At 36.4% G+C, this 23,484-nt stretch overlaps 1 protein-coding gene across 4 annotated transcripts in view; it reads left to right on the forward strand.

The window, feature by feature from the left end:
* IMMP2L (inner mitochondrial membrane peptidase subunit 2) overlaps window positions 1–23,484 on the forward strand; it is a 786,445-nt gene that overhangs the window by 421,574 nt on the left and 341,387 nt on the right. The window lies entirely within an intron of this gene.

Below are 23,484 nucleotides of genomic sequence, written 5' to 3' on the forward strand. Positions count from 1 at the left end.
GAGTAATTACAGCCCTTAAATGATGTTGAAAGGATTCTGCCTTCATCATCAAATAAGAAAATATAGGAAGGTGAAATAAATATGTATTCATTGATTTGATGGTTGAAGTTGTTACTGATTTGTGAAGGTTTATTGCTATTTCATGGAATCCTGGGCCATGTTTGCTTTTGTCAAAGAAGTAATCTGTGTAGGTTTTGGCTACAGACTGCCTGTGTTTGAATACTTACTTTTACACTTCCTAAATTTGTGGCCCTGAGCAAGAATTTAACATCTCTGCATCTCACTTTCCCCCTAGGATTTGTTTGAAGATTAAAGTAGTTAATATTTAGTAGTTAATAAAAGCTTAGAAAAGTACTTGGACCGTTGTAAGCCTGACTGAATGTTTGACATCACCATTATTGCCATTATTGTCATTGGCATCATCATCATCATTTTTTCCAACTTCCCCCTTTTTTGGAATGCCCCTTCTACCTTCCACTCTGAGTCGCTGCCTCTCACATGTCTACCTAGTCCTAAATCAATTCATTCAGTTCAAATGCTGCTTCCCCTAGGGTATTTTCTCTGACCCTGTAACAAAACATGAGCTCTCATTTGACCCACTGTAGCATTCTTTGTCCTTCCCATCACATCACTTTTTTATGTATCATAATTGTTTCTGTAATTTGACCCATTTCTCTTTTTAGTTCATAAGATTTTAGGTTAGAAGTTTCTTTCTTTCTTTCTTTCTTTCTTTCTTTCTTTCTTTCTTTCTTTCTTTCTTTCTTTCTTTCTTTCTTTCTTTTCTTCTTTCTTTTCTTTCTTTCCTTTCCTTCTTTCCTTTCCTTTCCTTCTTTCTTTTCTTTCTTTCCTTTCTTTTCTTTCTTTCTTTCCTTTCTTTTCTTTCTTTCTTTCTTTCTTTCTTTCTTTCTTTCTTTCTTTCTTTCTTTCTTTCTTTCTTTCTTTCTTTCTTTCTTTCTTTCTTTCTTTCTTTCTTTCTTTCTTTCTTTCTTTCTTTCTTTCTTTCTTTCTTTCTTTCTTTCTTTCTTTCTTTCTTTCCTTTCTTTCCTTTCTTTCCTTTCTTCTTTTTTTAATGGAGGTACTGGATATTGAACCCAGGTCCTTGTGCATGCTAAGCATTTGCTCTACCACTGAGCTGTACCTCATCCCCCAGGAGTTGTTTTTTTTTTTTAAGATTACATTTCTTATTCATCTTTAATATCCATAGCCTATGAAAACATGGAAAAAAGGTTTAATGAGTACTGTGTAAGTTTTCAGAGTTATTTAATCTTCACAACATCTTAATAAGATAGACATTTTTATCCCCATTTGACAATTTCAAAACATTGGCTCAGAGAAGTTAGATTACTTGCCCAATGTCCTAAAAGTACTAAATAATGGGGCTAAAATTTGAACTCAGTTTAGTCTGCCTACAGAGCCAAGGCTCTTTTTACTGCACAAGGCACTCAATACTCATTTGTAAAGTAAATGCAGGCTTGATTGATGACTGAGCCAACCAATTCAATGTAGTCAGCAACAAGGGATGCTAAAAATAAAAATACTGTTTTTAAAAGGGAATTAAATTTATGCACTAGACAGTGGATTTTTTATATAGTTATGGTTGTTTGGTGTTAATGACAGGATTTTTATTGGTGGCACGATTAGAGAGATGATTCTCTGAAGAAATGCAATACTGGTTAGAAAGATGAGTTATATGTTAAATACGTGTGAATGACCACTGTTGACGAGGGGCTGATATGATGCTGAGAAGATCTGTGGCATTGTCCTTCCTACTCTGATTCTGATAGGGCATAAGCTCTTAAATTAGAAATAGGATGTAAGGTAAGGAACATTGGCTGTTTGTTAGAATGCTGAACTAAAGCAAGTTGGGTTAGAGTTTTTGTTTTCTTTTCAAGGGAGTTTTGGAAAGTAACATTGGGGGAAAAAAAGAGATCCTCATTTAACTATAGGTCTTGATTTTAATGGAGGATATTACTTCAGTTGAAGGACAAAAGTAATTTCACCACTTAAGGAAATTAACAATCAAGGATGAGAAAGATGCCAGAAATCAAGGAGACAGATCTTTCTTTCTCTGTCTATTCCTTAGACTCCTCTCTCCTTCCCTCTCCTTCTCCTTGTCTTTGTCTGGGTTTAAAACTGTCTCTCATCTTGGCTTCTCTCTGCTCATCTCTTCATTCTTCCCTTGCAGAAGATTAACTTTTACTTCTTCTCTAGCTATGTAAAAAATAGTGAGATAGTAAAATACATCTTTAAAAAATATATAGCAGGTTAATTGAGGTAGTTTTAAATTGCACAGAAATAACTGAAAAGAAATACATCAAAAAAGAAATATACTAAACTATTGGCAGTAGTTACCTTTGATGGGGTAATGGGTAGTTTTTGTTTCTATTTTTTTGATAAAGTGCTGACCTGTGTATGATACCACTTTTTTTAAATTGAAGTATAGTTGATTTACAATGTTGTGTTAGTTTCTGGTGTACAGAAAAGTGATTCAGTTATACATATACATATATTTTTTCAGATTCTTTTCCATTATAAGCTATTATAAGGTACTGATTATAGTTCCATGTGCTATACAGTAGGTCCTTGTTGTTTATTTTATATATAGTAGTGTGTTTCTGTTAATCCCAAACTCCTAATTTACCCCTCCCTCCCATTTCCCCTTTGGTAACCATCAATTTGTTTTCTATGTCTGTGATTCTATTTCTATTTTGTAAAAAAAAGTCATTTGTATCATTTTTTTAGATTCCACATATAAGTGATATCATGTGATATTCATCTTTCTCTGACTTTACTTCACTTAGTATGATAATTTCTAGGTCTGTTCATGTAGCTGCAAATGGCATTATTTTGTTCTTTTTTATAGCTGAATAGTATTCCATTGTATATAAATATGCCACAACTTCTTTATCCATTCATCTATAGGTGAACATTTTGGTTGCTTTTATGTCTTGGCTATTATAAAAAGTGCTGCTATGAACATTGGAGTGCATATATGTTTTCTGTTTACAATTTTTGTCTTTTCTGGATGTATGCCCAGGGTGGGCTTGATGGATTGATTGTATAGTAACTCTAAAATATTTTTAGTTTTTTAGGAAATCTCCATACTATTTTCCATAGTGGCTGCACCAATTTACATACTCACCAACAGTGTAGGTAGGTTCCCTTTTCTCCATATGATAATGGGTGGTTTTTGTTTTCTTTTTATGCCTCCTAAACTTTCTATAGTCAATAGGTATTTTATAATTAGAAATAATAACGATTTTTTTTAAGATGGGAAGTCTTTTGAGGTGAAATTTTTCTTCTATAACTGGAGCTGTTTTGTTTAGTAAATTATCTAACCTTCTTAATATTCAGTTCTTTTCCTGATATAATAATTAAAATAGCAACAGCAACAACGGTAGCAGCAGGCAACATTTATCGAGTGCTTGTCTAGTGCCAAGTAGTCTGTTAAGGGTTTTTCATGATCTCGTTCAGTTCTCCCTAATAGAATACTATGTAGCAAATAGCCTCATTTTACAGATCAGATAACTGAGAACTGAGTGTGCAAAAATTCACAAAGCTGCTCACTGGTCGAGTCAACAATCAACCAGAGACCATCTGACTGTAAGGCTGACACTTGTACCCGCTGTGTGACACTAACTCTGGTATGTTTCCCATATTGCTGTTCAGATGTCATGTCTATTCTGAACTCACAGCCCACCCCTCAGTTACATCAAATGCCTTACTGTTTCCTGAACATATCTTGCTTGTTGGACTCTTAGCAGTTTATTTCTTCTTAAGCATATCAGTTCTACAGGGCTTCTGCTCAAAAATCCCATCTTTTAAGACACATCCTCCCATCTCCATGAGAATATATATTTCCTTATTTTTTATCACATTTTAAATTTACTTTTTATTATTGTATTTATCTCATTCCAATATGTATTATATTTTATGATTTGTTTCTTTGTGTATAATAAGCAACTTGAAAGCAAGAAATGTGTCCTATTTTTTCTGTATATGCAAGAGTACATTTTACATATTAAAAGGTTTGGTTAATTAAACCTCACTCAGTGACTGAAGGAGTAATTTACTACTCCCTCCTGTGTGTTGGGTTTGTTCCAAGTGTTTGAGTAAAATCAGACAATTGCTTAGTTAATAAAAAAAAAAATCCTACCCCCTCAAGGGGGTAAATTTTGTCAGATCAGTGACTTCAGTTACACATGAAGTTATTCAGGAGAGAGCTATTTACGGGAGAATAAAGTGTGTCTCTTGACTTGGCTTTTTTTTTTTTTTTGGCTACTTCTTTTGATCTTTTTTGACTAGTACATATTTAATGCAGTTGGGTTCATATAACTACGAGACATTTACATTTTAGGTAAAAATTAAATTCCAGGAACCAAATGGCATGTTAAGTTCAGGTGAGTTTTAGGCAAAAATTAGGAACCAAGATGGCATGAGATAGTACTTTGTGTAATATTCTTAGGCAAAGTCAGTTGGTATTTTCTTGCTTATACATGAGTTCTTTTGTAAGGTAGGCTAATGAAAATTAACAACTTATATCTAAGCAAGGGATCTAGGCAGTGATTTCTGAGCAAGAGAAAACAAACGTTTTTGTCAGTAAAATATTTAGGCACTAGTTATAATGCACCATTGATGTTAAAGTGTCGTTTGACTTTTCATGAATACTTTGTCACTTTTGCTTGATGTCTACTAGCCCGGAGCTAAAGTTCTCTGTCTAATCTTTTAGTAGTTGTTCTCAGAATTATTCCTTTTAGTGTAGGGAAGGTGTTTTCAAGAATGAAAACTACTTACAACTAGCAAGCATGGCAGAATAGTTGGTAGATTCTTGTAGTTATTTCCTTCACTGATGCTACTGCTGAATTTTCAGCTTTAAAGTTTATAGTTTTCTTCACTCTATCTTATAACCCGACTGTGTTCTACTAGGACTGTTTGGGCAGGGGGTTATACTCCAATCTTTGGTCTTGGAAATATTTTTAGAAATGAGTTGATGAGTTGATTTTCAGTTCCAACTTGAAAAAAATGTGGAAGGAAACCCTACTTGGGTCATATGCTTATTCCTGGATAAAGCACTCTTCTGTCATCCCTACCCAAATTAAAGGGTAGGGGACAAAGAGAAGTTCCTCAGGAAAAGGGAGGTGCACACTAGGTAAGGACTTAATAATATTAGATAGCATTTATTGAGGGCTGGGTACCAGACACTGCGCTAAATAAGCACTTTACTTACAGCATTTCTTCAGCGTCTTAGAGTTACCTTGTAAGCAGAAACTGTTTCCTTCTTTTACATGAAAAGAGGAAACATGTTACTTCACTCCCTACAGTAACATGGCTCGTGAATGGCTAAGCCAGGGTTGGAATCCACATCAATTTCACTCTTAAACTTGAGTTTTGAACCACTCACTGTGCTAAGTCCAGTCTAGATATCTGGAAAATGGAAAACTGCTGCTAAAATCTTGAGAGATTTCAACTTCTCAGTATAAAACCAGCACAAAATTACTAAGTCTCCTTAAATGAAAATAACTTGCAATTTCACTTCATTTCAAAAACCTGTTCCCAGGGATACTCCCTGATGGTGTTGGTAACTGGAATTAGCCTACCTTGGAAATCTTAAACTTCAGTGTCCTGTTTCTACCGTATTTCTCTGTCTTTCTGGTGACTTGAGAACTGTGTTCCTCGTACATCTGCTATTTGACACTGCAGAGACCTCAGTTGTTCTGAGGCCAGTTTTCTCCTGGTCCTTCTCATCTCTCTCCCTTTCCTACCAACCAAGATTGATCATCTAACCTACTCACCATTCAGTCACCCCAGTTCTTTTGCTCTAGTCTTCCACATACTTGCCCAGTCAGAACCCCTGGACTATGCCATGATTGTTCCCTGCTCTTGTCTCTATGAGGTAAAGCATTCCCATAGGAAATCACAGTAAGTGCCAAGCATTGTGTTTTAGCTAGGTCCTCAGTAATGCCCTTCCTTCCTTGTATTTGTCCTAAGTCAGCTTGTTATCCATTATCTTCAGAGATGATCCCAACCTTACCATTCTCTTCATCATCCCCCCTCAATCTCTGGATATTTTTAGCAACATGCCATTGCTTTTAACTTGATTGAACTCAGGACTGTAGGTGTGAATTCCCTATATTTCATAACCTCCTGATCTACTAATGACTCTTTATCCACGCTCATCAGTATCTCTCTTTTGTAGTCTTAAAGGATGAGACTTTTTCCTCATGTCCCTACCCTTTTTCCTTCAAATTCATCTACTTCTGTGTTCTCAGGAGTTTGTCTCTGGAAGCCTTTATCCCCATTCCACCCTGCAATTGACATATTGCCACAAAATCCATTGACATGTTTAATTCGTACTCATCCTAAGATAATAACAACATTCCTTTTAACCTTTAATCCTGTTCTATCATTCTAGCTCCGTCCTCCTCATATAAATTTCTCAAGAGAGCTATCAACATTTGGTATTACCTCATCATCACATTCTACTTTTTCTTTTCCAGTTAGCATTTTTCTGGCTTCTGCTCTAGCCATGCTGCCAAAATGTCTCCTGGGAGTCTCATCAGTGCCCTCCCAGTTTGCACATCAAAGCTTCCCAGTCGTGCTCATGTGTGCCTGCAGGTTCAGTCTGCAGGCTTATCTACCTCTTAAATATTTATCCTAGTTTTCTTCTTTTGCCTACTGCTCTTCACAGGCTCTCTCAGATAGTATAATCTCATCTACTTGTCTATTCATTACTCTCCAACTTATATCACTGCTCCTGCAAATAAAATTCTCCCTCCATATCTATTTAGATGTGCTCTTCAAACTGCTTGGTAAATGTCTCTATTTTCATTGAATGAGCCCCGGGCAGCTCATGCTCTCCATGTCTGAAACTGACCTCTTAAGCTTGACTCTAAAGTGACTTTTCTTCCTTTGTTGTTGTTTTATTTCCTTTGTAGTAACAGTAGCCATTTACCTGGAGGAGTACCGGATCTTTGATCCTCCTTCTGTCTTATACATTGGATTCACTGAAGCCTGCTGATTTTATTCTCAAATTCTCTTGAACCATGGTCTCTATCAGCCAAGGCCTCCATCATCTCTTTCCCTGTTGCTGCACTTGCTCCCAACCCCCTGCTTCCAGTCTCATTCCTTCTAGTGCGTCTTCTGCAAAAATCCCCAATTTGTTTCTCATCATAAACAGAAAATTGCTCCACACTCCTCAGCATTCAGGTCCTTCTATAATCTGCCTCTTGGATCCGGATTCTCCTGACTGGTCACATTTTACTCCAGCCATGTAAAATGTTCCTCATTCTTCAAGCTCCATGCTGGTTCTTCTCTCCTCTGTGCCTTTGCTGATTCCATCTAGGACACTTGGAGTGCTGGCCTCCTATAACACATGGTCAGGCACACAATTTTCTTTAGCAAGGCTGCCTCCCACTGTTCACTTCAAACACCCAGTTCAAATATTCTTTCTTGTGAGGAATCTGTTTCCAGCCAAAAGAGGCTGGGTTTAGTGCTCTGCCTCTGGGCCCATAATATAAAATAATTGATAAGAATGTGTTATTTATTAAATGGAGGAATGAAATTTGAGTAGAGGTTGATGGATAAGAAAGTAAAATTGCAAAATATTTAAGCACAGCAGCATTAAGTTTTTAAATCTATAATTGCAAATGTGCAGACTTTTACACATGAGAGCAGGGTTATGCTTTGGTTCTTGTGTGAGACAGTTAAGCCATAATCCGTGCTAACTAGGTCAGAAATATCTACTCTTGATTACGTAAAGAACCAATGTGCCAGTGCGAACCCTGAGAGGGAATTCATCACAATTTCTGGGAAAGAACGAACTCACAATTGTCAATAATAAGGATGCAATATTCTCTTTGGTAGCAAATTTAATCTTGTTGTTTTTGTGGTATATCTATTACTGTGGTGGGCTAGGGAAATAGAAATTATTTTCCTTGAGGTATCCACAAAGCACAGTGGGATAGATGAGAATTTGAAATCTGTTGCTCTACACATGTGGAAATTCTGTATGCTGAAGTAATAAAAGTACCTAGAAGAATAATAAATAGCATTTGTTGAGCTATGTACAAGACACAGAAGTGTGGTTAGCACTGCATATGTCCAGTTTTATCCTTACAGTTCCGTGAGACATTAAGGCACTTGCTCCTTTTCATAGAAGAGGAAACTGAGGTTCAGAGAAGTTGCTTAACTTTCACAGTTACAGAGGCTGGAATACAGACTGAAATTCAAAGCCAACACTCTTAAGACTGAATTTTCTTCCCTCTAGGTGTCTTATGTGGCTTTTATTCTCTTCTTGGCATGTTCTACAGACCAGCTTTAGCTTCTTGTGTTTGCTTGTTTGTAACTAGATTGACACAATGCATTCATAGGAGAATGCTAACAATCATTTAGCTGTCCCTCACTTTTCTCTCTTCAAGATCTTTGACTATATTCCCATCTTCCTAATTGGATGATTTCATCATAGTGGAAGATATCTCAAACTATTATGTTCAAAGAAAAGCATTGTTTCAACTCAGATAATTTTTTTACATTTTCACGTGGGTTTTTACTCCAGGATAGTGTCTGTATTCAACTGACTTTGAGAATCAGTTATTTAAGATGAATGCCAATTGTCTTACTGTATTAGAGGAGCCAGCTCTTTTTCTAATTGTTGTGTTGTCCTGAAAATGGATAAGTAAATGGATAAATAGAAAGACCTACATAAAACATCAACATTGCTACATGTAAAACTACTTTACTATTTTATTTTTAAAAATATATGTGAGACTATAAAAAGGCAAAATTTACACCTTTTCCTAACAACATAATTTCAAAGCTGTATCAAAGCTGATTGCTATGCAGAAAACTGGGACGTCAGAAGCAGCAGACTTTAGGCATAGACAGAAAAAGAATGAGACAAGCTTAGGCTTTAAAGGTAAGAAAACGTTTTAAACTATATTCAAATGACAGAACAACATGTGTCTCTTTTGTGAAAACCCTTATCTATCTTTCCATTCCATACACGGTGCAGAAAATGAGTACATTAACCTGCACCAGTAAGAGTACTTCTTCCATCCTTAACCTTTTATAAAGTGTATGTTTTATTAGAAATGCAATGAACATTCAGGGCTTTAGCCATTTCAGACCCTGGGGGTGCTCCCCAGCTGTTTAATACTCACTGAGAGCCTATGTGTGGACTGCAGGGTGGGGAGAAGCCCGGCCGGAGGGGCTGTGCTGAGCGCTTTCACATAGTTCCCATTACTAAGGAAACCACTCGTTTTGTCTGAACATGCTCTGAATAGATGTCTCATTTGAAGTCTAGTGCTCAAACCATGAGGATTGTATTATGGAGCCGAGAAGGAAATGAGGGGAACAAAAAATGCTTGAAAATGCCACCAAGCATTCACAAAGCATCGTGCTGTAATAACATTCCACGAGACAGAAGGTGCATTTATTTTTGCCACATTCCAAGTTATTTTGGTGTTATAAAAGCAAATTCCTTTGCCTGCCCACGTAATCAAAAGAAGCAAAGCAGATGTTCTTCTGACCTGTTCTTAATTCATGCTCTTGTTAGGGTCTCACTCACAAGTGTGACATACAGCACAGGAAGGACAAAATATGGATTCTCATATTCATCTAGATTTGCTCCGTCGTGCTTTGTAGCTAAATGGTATAGCGCTATCTCTGTCCCAATAAACAAACACATGTTCAGAGACAGACCTCAGAATTTGCAGCCTCCAAATTGTCACTGTTAAATTCAGAATGGCTGCTGCAGACTGGTGCTTGGTGGTCTCTCATGCACCTCCAATTCAGATTGGGAGTGAGAAAGCACTGCTTCTAGAAGGCTCCTGCTCCCTTCTCTAGCTTCTGTCAACCCACAGCAAAGAAAGCAGCTCCTGTGGAAAAATCAGATGACCTTTCTTTCTTTCTCACCCTGGAAGTAGGGTTTATGGGACTTTGATTATACTGTCATTTTTATCATCCTATTCCCCATTCTTTGATAAGGGCAGTTGACATTTTTTTAAAAATGCTGTGCAGACACCCTAATCAGAAGTTGCCACCCCTAAAGCCATGAAGAAAGTCAAGAGCTGCCACTGCAGGGGAGATGCTATTATCTTCACTTAGAGCTCCTTTAATCCTTTCAGCAAACATGAGGTGTATCAATACATTCATTAATCCACAGATGCAGAAATTAATATCTATTTATAGATTTGTTGCGTTTTACTGTTTTGCTGATGTCTGTAGCGGTAGGGAAATGTGTCTGCATGAGAATCAGCAACTGAATGAGATCTTGGCCTCGTAGCCCAGTGCTTCAGCTCTGCCCTATGGACAGAGGCTGCTGAGGTGTCTCTCTTTGGAAGGCCAGTGTTACAGAGAGGTCTTAACAAGTCTAAGACCTAGAAACAAGCATCATAAGCAAGTACAAGTTGATTTCCTTTATAAACATACAAAGCCAACCGCATTGTCAGAAGGTCTTGTTTTTTTTAAAACCTTTTCCTTTTTCCCAACTCGTGTATGTTTAATAAACATTTATTTCAGGCAGATGTCTTTTGAAGATTTTCTGCCTAACCAAGTTTTAGACATACCAATAAACTGAGTTGTTTTCTAGAAGTTAATTGCATCCCAACACCACTTCACGGGTCCTAAATTTGAAAGAAAGCTTCTTCTTGTGAAAGTACGTAAGTACTTATCCTACCAATAATATCCTCACTAGTTCTGATGGTGAGCCTTTAATTCATTTTGAAACAAACAGCCAGAAGCTGCCAGCTGTTTGTGATCTGAGGTGCCTACGGAGTGTTTACTCGGAGTGTATGTTTAGCACTTAAGCTATCATGGCTGCTGACAAGAGAATTCTAATCCTCAGACTTATTATGAAGTTAGTTTTCAAAATGAATATACATTAAGTCCTTTGTAGGTTATCCCCTGAAGGTTTGGCAGAGATCAGGATGTATGCATCTTTCTATTCTTGGTACTCAGCACGAGACCTGGCATATAGCAAGCATTCAGTTGAGAAGGTGAAACTGACTTGTTTGATAGGAGAAAAATACAGCAAACTCAGCATTTATTAATGACTCTTAGCCTGGCTTAATCGAGTGTGAAATGATGGAAGCATCAAATGTTTAACTTGATTTAACATTTAGCTAATAAAGTCTAATTTTTCCATGGCCCTTCAGTCACCTACAGCTCTTTTTGAAATATTTTTTGTATTTATATAAGTGTGATAAAATTACACTGAAAGGATTGAGTCAGATCAGTCATACAGCCTTTGCTTTGTTTCAAGCCTCCATAGTTATATTTGTGTTTCATTCTCTTTATGGGAGAATTCTCAAGCTGTTTCCAGGTACCGCAAATGATCAGGTATTCATTATAATTCTGTTTCTGCCTGCAGCAATATATTTGCAGTCTGTTGTAACAATCATACATTTCAATTAACATCAAGCATTATTTTATTTGGAGAAGTAAGACCTGTTTAGAAGAGTTTAATTTGTTAGTAGACCAAAGAGATTATTATTTGAAAAATAATAGAGGATTTATAGTTATTATTAAATTAACAGTACGTATCTATCATTGGTTACAGTTAGAAAGTCACGGAGTAATTTTTTGGAGAAATTTCTGTCTTTAATATGCACCTTCAGCCATACGTATGTTTGTAATCATAAAGCATCTCATGTATGATTTAGGACATTATGTTAAGACACAATGTCAGAACTTATCTTACCAGGGCAGATACATTTTGAGGATGATTAAAATATGGTAAATTTAGCTATAAATAAATGCCCATTCATGCAGTATTGTATTTAGAGTGAGTTTAGAAGCAATTAATGTCATATTTAACTCAATGAAAATTGTATGGTTTCTTTATTTTTGTTATTTAACTAAGTAAATGTTGGTTTAAGATTGCTTATTAGCAAAATAGCTCAGGTTTACTTTAGAAAATTTGGAAAAATCAGAAAGGATCAAGAAGAGAGGAAAAAACATTTGCCCACCAAAGGAGACATGGTAGATACTTTGGTATACTTTGTTTTGGCATGTTTTTTGTTCTTACATAATAGAAAATATTCCATTTAAAAATTATATCATAAAAATAAAAGCATTTTTACTATTTTAAGTGCATATATTAATACCATATAATTGACCCATTCTCTAAATACTGGATATTTGTTACATTTTTTCATTGTTTTATATTGTAAATAATGCAATGGTAAACATTGTAGGATAGGATTGCCATAAGTGACTTTCTAAACTCAAGGATTTAGGCATTTTAAGACTCCTGATATGTGTTACAACTAACTTTCCTGAAACCACACATAGCAGTGTGTCAGTATCCTTCCTATTGTGCTCTTGCCGGCATTCATTTATTCATTTGTTCATTCATTCATTTATTCAAGAAATATATTTGAATATCAAGGTATTGTTCTAGGTGCTGGGAATATAAAGGTGAAAAATCAAGTCACTGATTGCAGAAATTTTATTTGTTGGGGAGATAAAGAGAGGTGATAAATAGGCAATGATAAACTTGCAAGTGTATATTAAGTTGATTCCAGAGGTTGGCATATATTTTTAAAAAGTTAAAGTAATAGCATGGTGAATAACAAAGAGGAATGTTTCACATGCAGAATTAAAGAGGTTCCTCCTGGGAAAATGACATTTTCACTCAGACATGAATGTTGGAAGGAAAGTTAGGTCGTGATATTCCAGGCAGAATAACAGTGCTTGTGAAGGTCCTAAGACAAGAATGAGCTTCACATGTCCTAAGGATAGGAAAAGGCCAGTATGTCTAAGTGTGATGAACAACGAAGAAGTGGTAGGACATGAGATCCAAATGGTGACCAGGGCTGAAATCATCTGTAGTCTTACAAACCATGTGAAGGAATTGGATTTTAATAGTAATGGGCAGCCATTAAATGGTTTTCAGTAGGGGAGAGATACTATTGGATTTTTCACTTTTTAGTCACAGTTTCCAAAATCACAGGGTGCTTCATTAGCAGTTAGGAGAAGGTGTGTGTTTAGAGGAGAAACAGATACTAATGGCTAGACTTCTGTGGTAGCAGAACAGATGGTGAGAGATGCTTGGAGTCCAGGAATATGTTCAATTTAGATATAAAAGGACTTCTCATTGATTGTGTGTAAGGGATATAGAAAAGATAAATTAAACAAAACTCCTACACTACAGTGCAACTGTCTTGGCCAATGGATGGTGATGGTATTAAGGGAGATGTGGGATTCCGGAAGAAGAGCAAGTTACTCCCATCCTAGAGTTCTCTTTTGCCTATATAATGGAGGCATCATGTTTTAAAATGCTTTCATATTTTGTTCAACTGTGTAAAGCAAAAACCAAAGAAACTTTGCCTTCATGGGTTCTACTCATTCACTTCCCTGAAGGGAGATTAAAATTTTTAACAGAAGGAATTTCAAGAAGTAGTTAGTACAATATTCAGCTCTGGATTTTTGTTTTTGTTTTTGTTTTGAAAATATAATTATGAAATGAACAGAAGAAACAATTAGAACAAAAGCCCATGAAGTGTGGATTTCTAGGGCAGATATGGGAAGCTTGGCTTTCATCTTGGAATAAGAGTTTCCTGATTCCATCTGAGCTCAAGTAACTCAGCTCATGTAATTTTTCCCAAGTTGTAAAGAGAGTATCCACTATTCGGTAGAATCAGAAGGAAGAAAAATAAATAAAATTTTTAAAAATGTAGTGCAAGGAAAAGAAAAGCTTTTTATTTGCTTCAATCTGAGGACTTGAAAGAAGAAAAGAGGGGAGAAAGATGAGAGTAAGGTGGTTGGAGAGGTGTCTTCCAAAACCCTCTTAGAGATGGGTAATAACATTAAGTAAACAATAAAATTGTTGCTTTATGTCTCTGGTAAATTATTAGCTCTTTGCTCTACCTTTATTGTTATACCATGCCACAACAATTTGATCACATCATACAGTCAGCCAAAAGATTTAGCTTTCCTGAGCCACAGGAGAGCTGGCTCGGAAAAGTGGTCCGGTAGCCAGAGTTGTCTACGGCAGAGGGTGGGCTGATGCCTGAGCTACACACTGAATGCAGGACAAGTTAGTTATTCAGGAGTTTGCTACCAGTGGGAGCTGTGGTGAGGATGATTGGACTATGCAGAACTGCCAGACTCTGAGCAAACCAACAGAGACAAACAAAATCAAAAACAACCCAAACCAAACTAACCAACCAAAATCCCACAAAAACTGTAGCAACCAGAGATCGCAGCTCAGAACATCAGCAGGGCAAGAGGCATCCAGGTGCACCCTGAGTGGATGTCAGCTCTGCAGCGCTTCTCAGATTTACAAATCACTGGATCTGGTTATAATGCAGATGCTGATCCAGTAGGGCTGGAGTGTAGCCTGGGACTCTGCATCTCAAACAAGCTTCCACGTGATGTCACTGCTGCTGGTCCACAGACCACATTTTGAGTAGCAAGGAGCTACTCAAATAAAAAGGATCACCATGAAAGCCAGTGGATCCCTCCTACCAATGTCATGAAGACAGGTATTTGAAGAACTAGGTGTTTTTTTTCCCCCTAGAGAGAAATTAAGTATCTGAAAGATAACTCAAACTGTCAGACTAGATCAAGTTTAAATAACTAAGATACTTTTTTCATTTGATTTTCTTCTAGCTAGCAGATAGAAAGCTGGGGAGAATTATTTCATTGACTGTAAATAAGAGTAAAGTATTACTTTTTTTTTTTCTGTCCGTGCATTACAGAACAGTGAGTTAAGCTTGGGTTTGCCTTTTAGCCAGATAATGGCCACATCACATTTTGCATATATGAGCATGGAGCTCAGAGGAGAGATCAAAGTTGAAGATATAAATTGGGAAGTCATACCCATGTCCTCAGGTGAAACCCCCGAGGAAAGAACGTGGAGACAAAGAGGTCCCAAGATCTGACCCGAGGCCTTTTATCATTTAGTATAAACCAAATGGAAAATCTGCCAAGGGAGGAGGAGAAGGAACAACCAGCAAGAAGGTAGAAGAGCTCAGGGTTATGGAAACCCAAAGAAGAATGGAGTGGCTAACTGTTCTGGAGCTCACGTGATTTTGAGTGTTACTTAAAACAACAAACAAATAAAAATTGACCATCAGATTTGGCCACTACTACTATAGATTCATGACATAGATTAAGAAAACTTTTAAGAGTTTGAAAACAAGCTATTTAAAAATATAACTGCTAGAATTTTCTGCTCCCATTATAATCAGACTTCTTGAAAATGTTGCCTTAGAGTCATTGTCTCTACTTCCTGGTTTCCTGAGATTTTTTTTCATTTCACCGTAATTGGCCTTTGATCCTTGTCCTTTCTTTAATGGTTCTTATCAGTCACTTCTGTGTTACCGAATTCTGCCAGGTTTTATTTTCTTACTGATTCTACCAATGGATTTTTCTGACATTTTCAGCATTTCTTTTTTGTTTTTTTTTTTGTTGTTTTTTGGGGCTTTTCTTTGATCATAGCAAAGGTACTACAAAACTCCCCCTATTGCTAAAATTTCATATGCAATTATGACCTTGGTCAGAACTAGCAGTGGAAGGAAAAACAAGCATTCAGATTTTCCTAGAAGTAAGAAAACACTGTTTTTTAAAGAAAAATTGGGACTCTGTCACCCTCTTCTTTGTAATCAAGCCTCATTAGCAAAAACATTAGAATGTTGATACATAGCAGTGTCTGTATGGATAAAACCTCCATGACCAACTTTCCTTTCCAAAGAAGATTCAATATTGTTCAGAGAATTCTAGTTAATTGGCAAAGGGACAGCATTTAGGTAGAACTATGTCCAAAAATGAGAGGACTAAAGATACGCTTCAGGGGCCCATGTATTTTACGTGGGACCAGATTTAGCTGGGTTTTGCTCTGAACCTTAAGAAATAAAGCTCTTTCAGCTGTTAGAAATAAACCTTGCTTTGAAAGATTATTGCAAGTGTAGTGTTCATGAAAAGCAAATTAGTATTCTATCAGTTTTCTCAGACATTTAATCTGCTAAAAGAGGTGGTAATCAGCTAAGACCCTGAACCATGTGAGGAGGCATCATGGTAGGTGGAGAGATTACAGATCAGGGAGTGAGTAGACCCAATTTCTTATTCTCGCTCTGACCTCAGTTTAAAGCATTCGTTTGGGTAGGTCATTTAACTTCTCTGGACCTTGTGCTTTATGTACAAAATAAGGGGATTAAACCTGGTTGTCTCTGATGTCCCTTTCAGCTCTGATGTTTTATGAGGCTGTAATTCAGCAGTCAAAATCTCTAGGTAGAATCTAGGAAGTGTTTTCTGCACAAAAAGTTATTGCCTTTGAATGACTGGATATCAGCTCACACGTTGTCCTAGGTCCTAAGGACAGACCAAGGGATGGAGAGGAAGAAAGTACCAGCCAGGCTAGTAAGCACTTATGTCCTTAAATGAAACAATTTATCTCCAATACAGCATTTTTCAAATTTCCTTACAAAGAAGCTGAAGCTTAATAGTTAAAGAGGTTGGCGTACAGACCATGAGAAATAAGTAGTATCATCCTGAGTGGCAGGTGTTGCTACATAATTGGCAGCACAACCAAGGAAGCATTTAAGGGAGATCTCTGTTTCAGCAAACAACAGTTAACAGAAGATACCTCTCCAGGGAGTGGTGGAATCCCACACATTTGAGACTCCTAAAAGTGGACCCAAAATAGCAGTAAAAGTGATGCCATGGGGAATAATCTTGCACTGGCAAGCAGATAGACTTGATAAACACATGGGATTCCTCACTTCCCTTTGCCATGTTTCTAAGAGGAAAATAGCAATTAGGAGATAGTATGGCTGAGAACAGTCTCTGATCTGTGTAAGCCTATAGGCTTGAATGAAAATAAGCTTATCTCAGAAACATAACTTTTTAAATTTAGTTTTTAATTTAAAAAAATTCCAAACTTGTAGAAAAGTTGCAAGAACACTACAATGAATTCCCAAATACCCTCAATAATTGATAGCATTTTGGCACATTTGCTTGCACGTGTGTGTGTGTGCTCTCTCTCCTCTCTCTGTATAGGGACATATATATATATATATATATATATATATATATATATATATATATATATATATATACACACACACATACACACATATTGTTGGCATTTTTATTGCTATCATTATTGCTGAACTACTAGAAAGTAAGTTGTAGATGTGATGATCCTTTAGCCTTGAATCCTTTCTAACAAGCTTTTCTCATATTATCACAGTACAATGATCAAATTCAGGATTTTTGAGGACAGCACAAGTCCATATTCAAGTTTCACCAGTTGTCCCAATAGTGTACTTTACAGCTGTTTCTTTATCCTTAGAATCTAGTTGGAGATCACACATTGCCTTTAGTTGTCATGTCTCTTTAGATGGTTTTTCATGACACTGACATTTTTTGAATTTTGTATACTCTCTCTTTTTTTTTTCTCTTGCTTCCTCATGATTGGATTGAGGTTTTGTATTTTGAAAGTAATACAGCTTTAGTCCATCATATCAGGAGGCAGACAATGTTAGTTTGCTCCAATTTTAGTGATGTCAACATTGATTCTTTAGCAAATATTGTATCTGCCAGGTTTCTGTACTATAGCATTAACTTTTAAATTTTTGCTATTAAGTAATATCTTCTGTCTAAATATCCTATTCTTTATCAACTCTTATGCAATAGTTTTAGCATCTACTGATGATTCTTGCCTGAATCAAGTAAAATTATGATATTGCAAAATGATTATTTCTAACTCTGTCATTCCTTTTATGGTTGTCCTTTAGTATCCACAGGGGACTGCTTCCAGGACCACCTCAGCTCCTGCAAATACCAGAATCTGCTCAAGTCCCTTATATAAAATGGCATAGTGCTGTTGGCTTTCCAGGTGCTAGAGGTTCTGTAGTCAGAGGGTTCAACCAACCACGGATTCCCAGATAAGGAACTTGTGGATCCAGAACCCATAGATACGGAGGGCTAACAGTAATATTTGCTTGTTGGCATCCTCTTATAAGGAATAGCTTTCTCTTTCTTTTTTTAAAAATACCAATAAAGACTAATGGATTCTTTTTCCCCAACCATGAGTTATAAGCTATAACCATCATTGTTCATTGTGGTCCTTACATTGTCCCAGATTTGTCACTGGGCAATGTTTTGGTTGAAAATTCTCTGTCACTCATTTGTAATGACCCCGTCATTTTTTTCTAGACACTTATCATCAACAAAGTCTTAGGGAGTCTACTATAAACATAAAAAAATAATGAAGTTAAATTCACATAACATAAAATTAACCATTTTGAAGTGCCCAGTGTAAGTAGCATTTTGATGTTGTGCAACCACCACCTACATCAAATTCCAAAACATTTCACCCCACTCCCGAAGAAAACACTATAACCATTAAGTCATCACTCCTTGTTCTTGGCAACCTAGGTCTTGGCAACCACTAATCTGCTTTCTCTTCTTATGAATTTACCTATTCTGGATATTTCATATAGTGGAATCATATAATATGTGGCCTTTTGTGTCTGAGTTCTTCTATTTAGCATAATTTTTATAGGCTCACTCACTTTGCAGCATGTATTGGTACTTCAGTTCATTTGATGGCTGAATAATATTCCATTGTATGTATATCCACATTTTATTTATTCATTCATCCACTTATAGATGTCTGGATTGTTTCTACCTTTTGGCTGTTGTAAATAGTCATGCTATGAACATTCATGTGTAAGTATTTATTTGAGTATCTATTTGAGTATCAGTTTGGGAGAGTATATACCTAGGAATCAGATTGCTGGGTTACATGGTGATTCTATGTTTAACTTTTTGAGGAACTACCAAACTGTTTCCACAACAGGCTGTACTGATTTACATTCCCTCCAGCTATACATGAAGGTTGTAATTTCTTTCCATCCTTTCAAACACTTGTTCCATTTTTTTTTTGATTTTGCACCTTCTGTTGGGTGTGAAGTAGTATCTTACAGTTTTGATTCATATTTCTTTAATACTTAATTTTTTTAAGCATCTTTTCATGTTCTTTTTGGCTATTTATTTATCTTCTTTGGAGAAAGGTCTCTTGAAGTTCTTTGCTCATTTTTGAAATGGATTATTTATTTTTTATTGTTGAGTTGTCAGAGTTCTTTATGTTATAAACTTTTAGTAATACATCATTTACTTTAAAAACATTTGTACTTTTTAGTTTTTAACTTTTTTCTGATCTGAAATTTAAGTCAGAAGACTTGAATTAATAGTGTCAAGAAAAATATCAAATAAGTAATCCTTTTTAATTAATGACATTTGAAGATATATCTTTATATATGTAGTCAAGGAATGGAGTTTTGTTCTATCTGTAAGTATCTGGAGTTTAGCCGAAATACTATATACTTGCTGTCTAAAGCATCTTCAGTGTAGCTGGCATGGTGCAGTAGAAACTTTTGGGTTTCCCAGTGAATCAGGAGTCCAAACTCATTGGGAAAATCATTTTGACCTCAGTATTTTCCTCCTGAGGCTCAATTTGGCAGATTTGTAAAGTCTAGTTTGCAAAAACAACTTACTCTGGCTGAGTTTTGACCACATTTTTAAATTTTCTTAATAAAAATTCTCCTGTCACCAGTTCCTTTCTAGGTAGATAATGTTTTTATTTAACAACAAGAAGAAGCAGATTTCGCTAGCCTTTATCTCCATATGTAATTACTTCCATGAAATATTATTCATCAACTGAATACTGATCACTCTTTGCCATGACAGTTATCAGCAGGCCATCCATGGGGTACGCTGCTTTAAAGTTGGGTGGAATGTTTTGCAGCTTATCAATTGCTGTCATTTTCAGATGTAAAGGCTTCCTTTTGAGGTAGAGCCTGCAACCGTTTACAGTTCTGTGGCACTCGCTATTTTTTTCCAATGGAATTTATAGCTTTCTTTTCATTATTCAAAGCTTCTTTGGACTTTACTTATTTGAAGGTGTTTTTCTCACTATGGTTTTATATCTAGTTTTTTATTTCTGACAGAAATGTGAATCACTTTGGCTAAACCTATAAATCTATGTTGTGAGGTCCTGGATAGTATTTATCCTCTCTCTTCTGTTATATGTGGACTGTCTTTGGAGAAGGGTAAAGATGGTGGACATCCTGGATGTGAAAATTCCGGAATGGCTGTACTGGGATCTGAAGTGGGACTTGTTCCATGATATATTTGCAAATAGCAAAAGAACTTTGGGGAGGATGTTGTCCCATCTTTAGTATGAGACTGGTTCATTAGTACATTCTGGACAGATCTGAAGAGAGCCTGGGGATTGATTCTTTGAAATTGGTGCAGCTGTCTTTCTACCTTAGTGATCTCTCCAGGAAGGAGATCAGTTCAAGTTGTCCCCATCTCTCCTGGGCATCTGGGCCCTAAATGGTAATTGGGTGAGGATTAGTGAGAAGTACAGCAAGGGTCCCAAGAGAATTTCTACTCTGGATATCAATACGTTTAGAATCTAAACGTTATTTAACATTGGTCAGCATACTCATCAGTGTTTATTATAGTTATTAATCTCCAAATAGCAATTCAGACACTTTAAAAAATCCTTTATACCTAGAAACACAGGATGTTCTAGTTTTAAGAGACTCTAAAATTAAGATACTGTGATTTTCTAATTTTATAGGTGAAAAAACTCAAATCCAGTGTTCTTCATGGTCTATCACAATAGACTAGTTCATTATTATTCCTCATTATACCAAATGTTTCTGTTCAAAGGACATCTAACAGTCCTCTAGCAAATAAACAGCATGTCCACTGCAGCTTGCCCATGGCACACATTGCTTATAGATCAAAGTGCTCCTTCATACTGAGTGAGCACAGTCTCCTGTTTGCATGTCCAGCCATCATTACCAGTAAAAAAGGAGCAAGTACAATGTAAGGAATCTATTTGCCTTACCAAGTCTGGTAGAGTCCCTTCCGTTATGGAAAGATTAAAGAAAAATAACAGGTTACTTTCTTAAATTGCAAAAGGAATCATTTACTGAGCAGACTTCTTGCCTCTTTGTGTAGCATCTACTCCGCTTTGCCAGAGTGAATCCATCCACCCAGCCTTCCGTCATAGCTGAGTACTGGACTGGAAGCTAAGTAAAAAGCAACTTTCCCAAGGAATCTTCTTTTATTGTTATTGGCAGAGAGATAGCTGGCTTCACAGACCGATTAATTCAATGAACAACAGAACAAAAGGGATTTGAGTTAGACTTCTGAGATGTCTTTTCTAAAATTAGAATGACCTCATGGTTTGTTCTGGCAAGTTTAAACTTTGGAGAATAGATAATTAGGGTGTCTTTCAACATTGCTATTCTCTATATTAAATTTTAGTTGGAAACTGAAGGGATCTTTTTAATTGTTTTTGATAACAGTAAGAGATTTTTCTTTGAATTGCCCAAAGTTGATATATATGCTACTATAAATATAAAAACAACAGTAATTTGGAGACATCATAATTTATTGGCAGACGTTTTTCCTTAAAAACATTTTTTGTTTCACTTAAGAATCTTTGCTAAGTTTTAGAGCCTATACCTTATACTTTCTGTCATTTTACCCCCTGAAACAGGAAAATAGTACTGTTTTACCAAATATGCATAAAATGACAAATTTAAGCTATATATTGATTTCATGAAAATATGAAGATAAATCACTTTTTTTCTTTGTACTTTTCACATATTAATTTATATCAGCTTGGAAACGTGAGAAATTATTTTATACAGAATACATTTTTCTTTGCCAGAGTTTATTGTGAAATGTTCCTTTTCCACAATGAAAAATGCTGCCCATCAGTTACAAACATTTTTACAAAATAATTAGTGATCCATGAAACAAATTTAGCCATCTGTCTTCTCACACACTTTCCTTCTCTTATTCTATACTCTCCATGGTCTCTTTATATATGTCTATGTCTGTGTATGTAGGTAAGTATGTATACACACACTGATACACACACACAGAGCTCTTTACCACAGTTAATTGACCTGCATAATGTTTACATGACTTTATTTATTTATATTATTTTATATTTTTATATGTTTATTTCTTCACTCTTCAAATGTCCTGGTGTCACATTGATTTTATTTCATGGTTTACTAAGCACTCGATCTTCTTTGAAGGATTTAATATCTTCACACTGCTCCCCACCACATCCTCAGTCTCTTGCTGAAATTCTCTTAGCGACTGTAACCCTGTATCTTCCTGGTTCTCTGCCTATTTCTCTTGCTTTTTCTTCATTGTCTCTTCTGTCAACTTTTCTTCTGCCTTTTGTAATGGAAAAACCATGTGCTCTGCCATTAGATAAACCTGGGTTCCAATCTTACTTTTACCCTTTGTATGTGACTTTAAACACGTTATTTTTTACCTCTTTGAGCCTGTTTTTTTATCTGTAAAATGATACAGTGCTTTCCTTTATGAGTGAGGCTCCTGACAAGAGGAAAAAAGACATCCTCAGTTTTAAGAAAAATTGAAAAAGATCTATTTATAGAACGACTAATTACAAAAGAGAGTGGGATATTGGGGAAGAACAAGGGAAAGTAGTGCAGGAATCCAAGACCAGAAGCATCAGAACTGTCACTCACCTTCACTTGTGCATCTTTCTTTCTATCCAAAGGGATAAGGGGAGGGGAGGGTTAATCAGATTCTAGAATGAAAAACTGAATTGTGTAGAACATTTTGCCTTAAGAGGAGCGGTGACTTTCTATCAGAAATACAGCCAGTCTCAGACAGTCCTGCTGGGAGAGAACCTCATGGATATGAATAAATTGTTCTTTCTGTGAATAAATGCTTCTCTCCTTCCTCTCTCTAGCCTTCACCTGGGCTCCTCATTGGCTATACTCAACCTTCAGTTAAAGGTGGAGCTCATTTATAATCCATACTCTTCAGCTCCCAAATCAGAAATCATGGTGGATGCAAGAGTTTAAGCTAACTACAAAGTTAGAGGGAACCATCCTCAAGACTTCTCTCACTTCTGACTCCAACTGCATTTTGGGAAGAGGTTCTCAAAACTGCCTTTAGGTTTGATAGTTTGCTAGAAGGACTCATAACTTACTGGAAGCTCTTATACTCACAGTTACGGTTTATCACGGGAAAAGGATACATATTAAAAACAGCCAGTGGAAGAAGCACATAGGGCAGGGTTTGGGAAAGTACCAAATGCAAAGCTTCTTGTATCTTGTCCTTTTGGAGTCACATTATGACACATTGTTTTCCTGGCAGTGGTGTGTGACAATATGCATGTAGTATTACCAACCACAGCAGCTCATCTGAACCTTGGCATTCAGAATCTGTAATGAGCCTCTATTACATAGACAAGACTGACTGACTGATTGATTGCCCATGTGGTTGATCTCAGTCCTAGGTTGACTGAGACCGTATGACCCAAAGCCTTCACCCTAAATCACATTGTTTTGTTTCGTTTTTTTCTTTCTCACATGGCTGGCTCTTACCCAAAATCATATAGTTACACTAGTCAGCATGACCCAAGGCTCCCAGGCAATCAAAGACACTCCTAACATTTCGAGGACA

The sequence above is a fragment of the Vicugna pacos genome, chromosome 7, assembly GCF_048564905.1.
Source record: "Vicugna pacos chromosome 7, VicPac4, whole genome shotgun sequence".
Taxonomy (NCBI): domain Eukaryota; kingdom Metazoa; phylum Chordata; class Mammalia; order Artiodactyla; family Camelidae; genus Vicugna; species Vicugna pacos.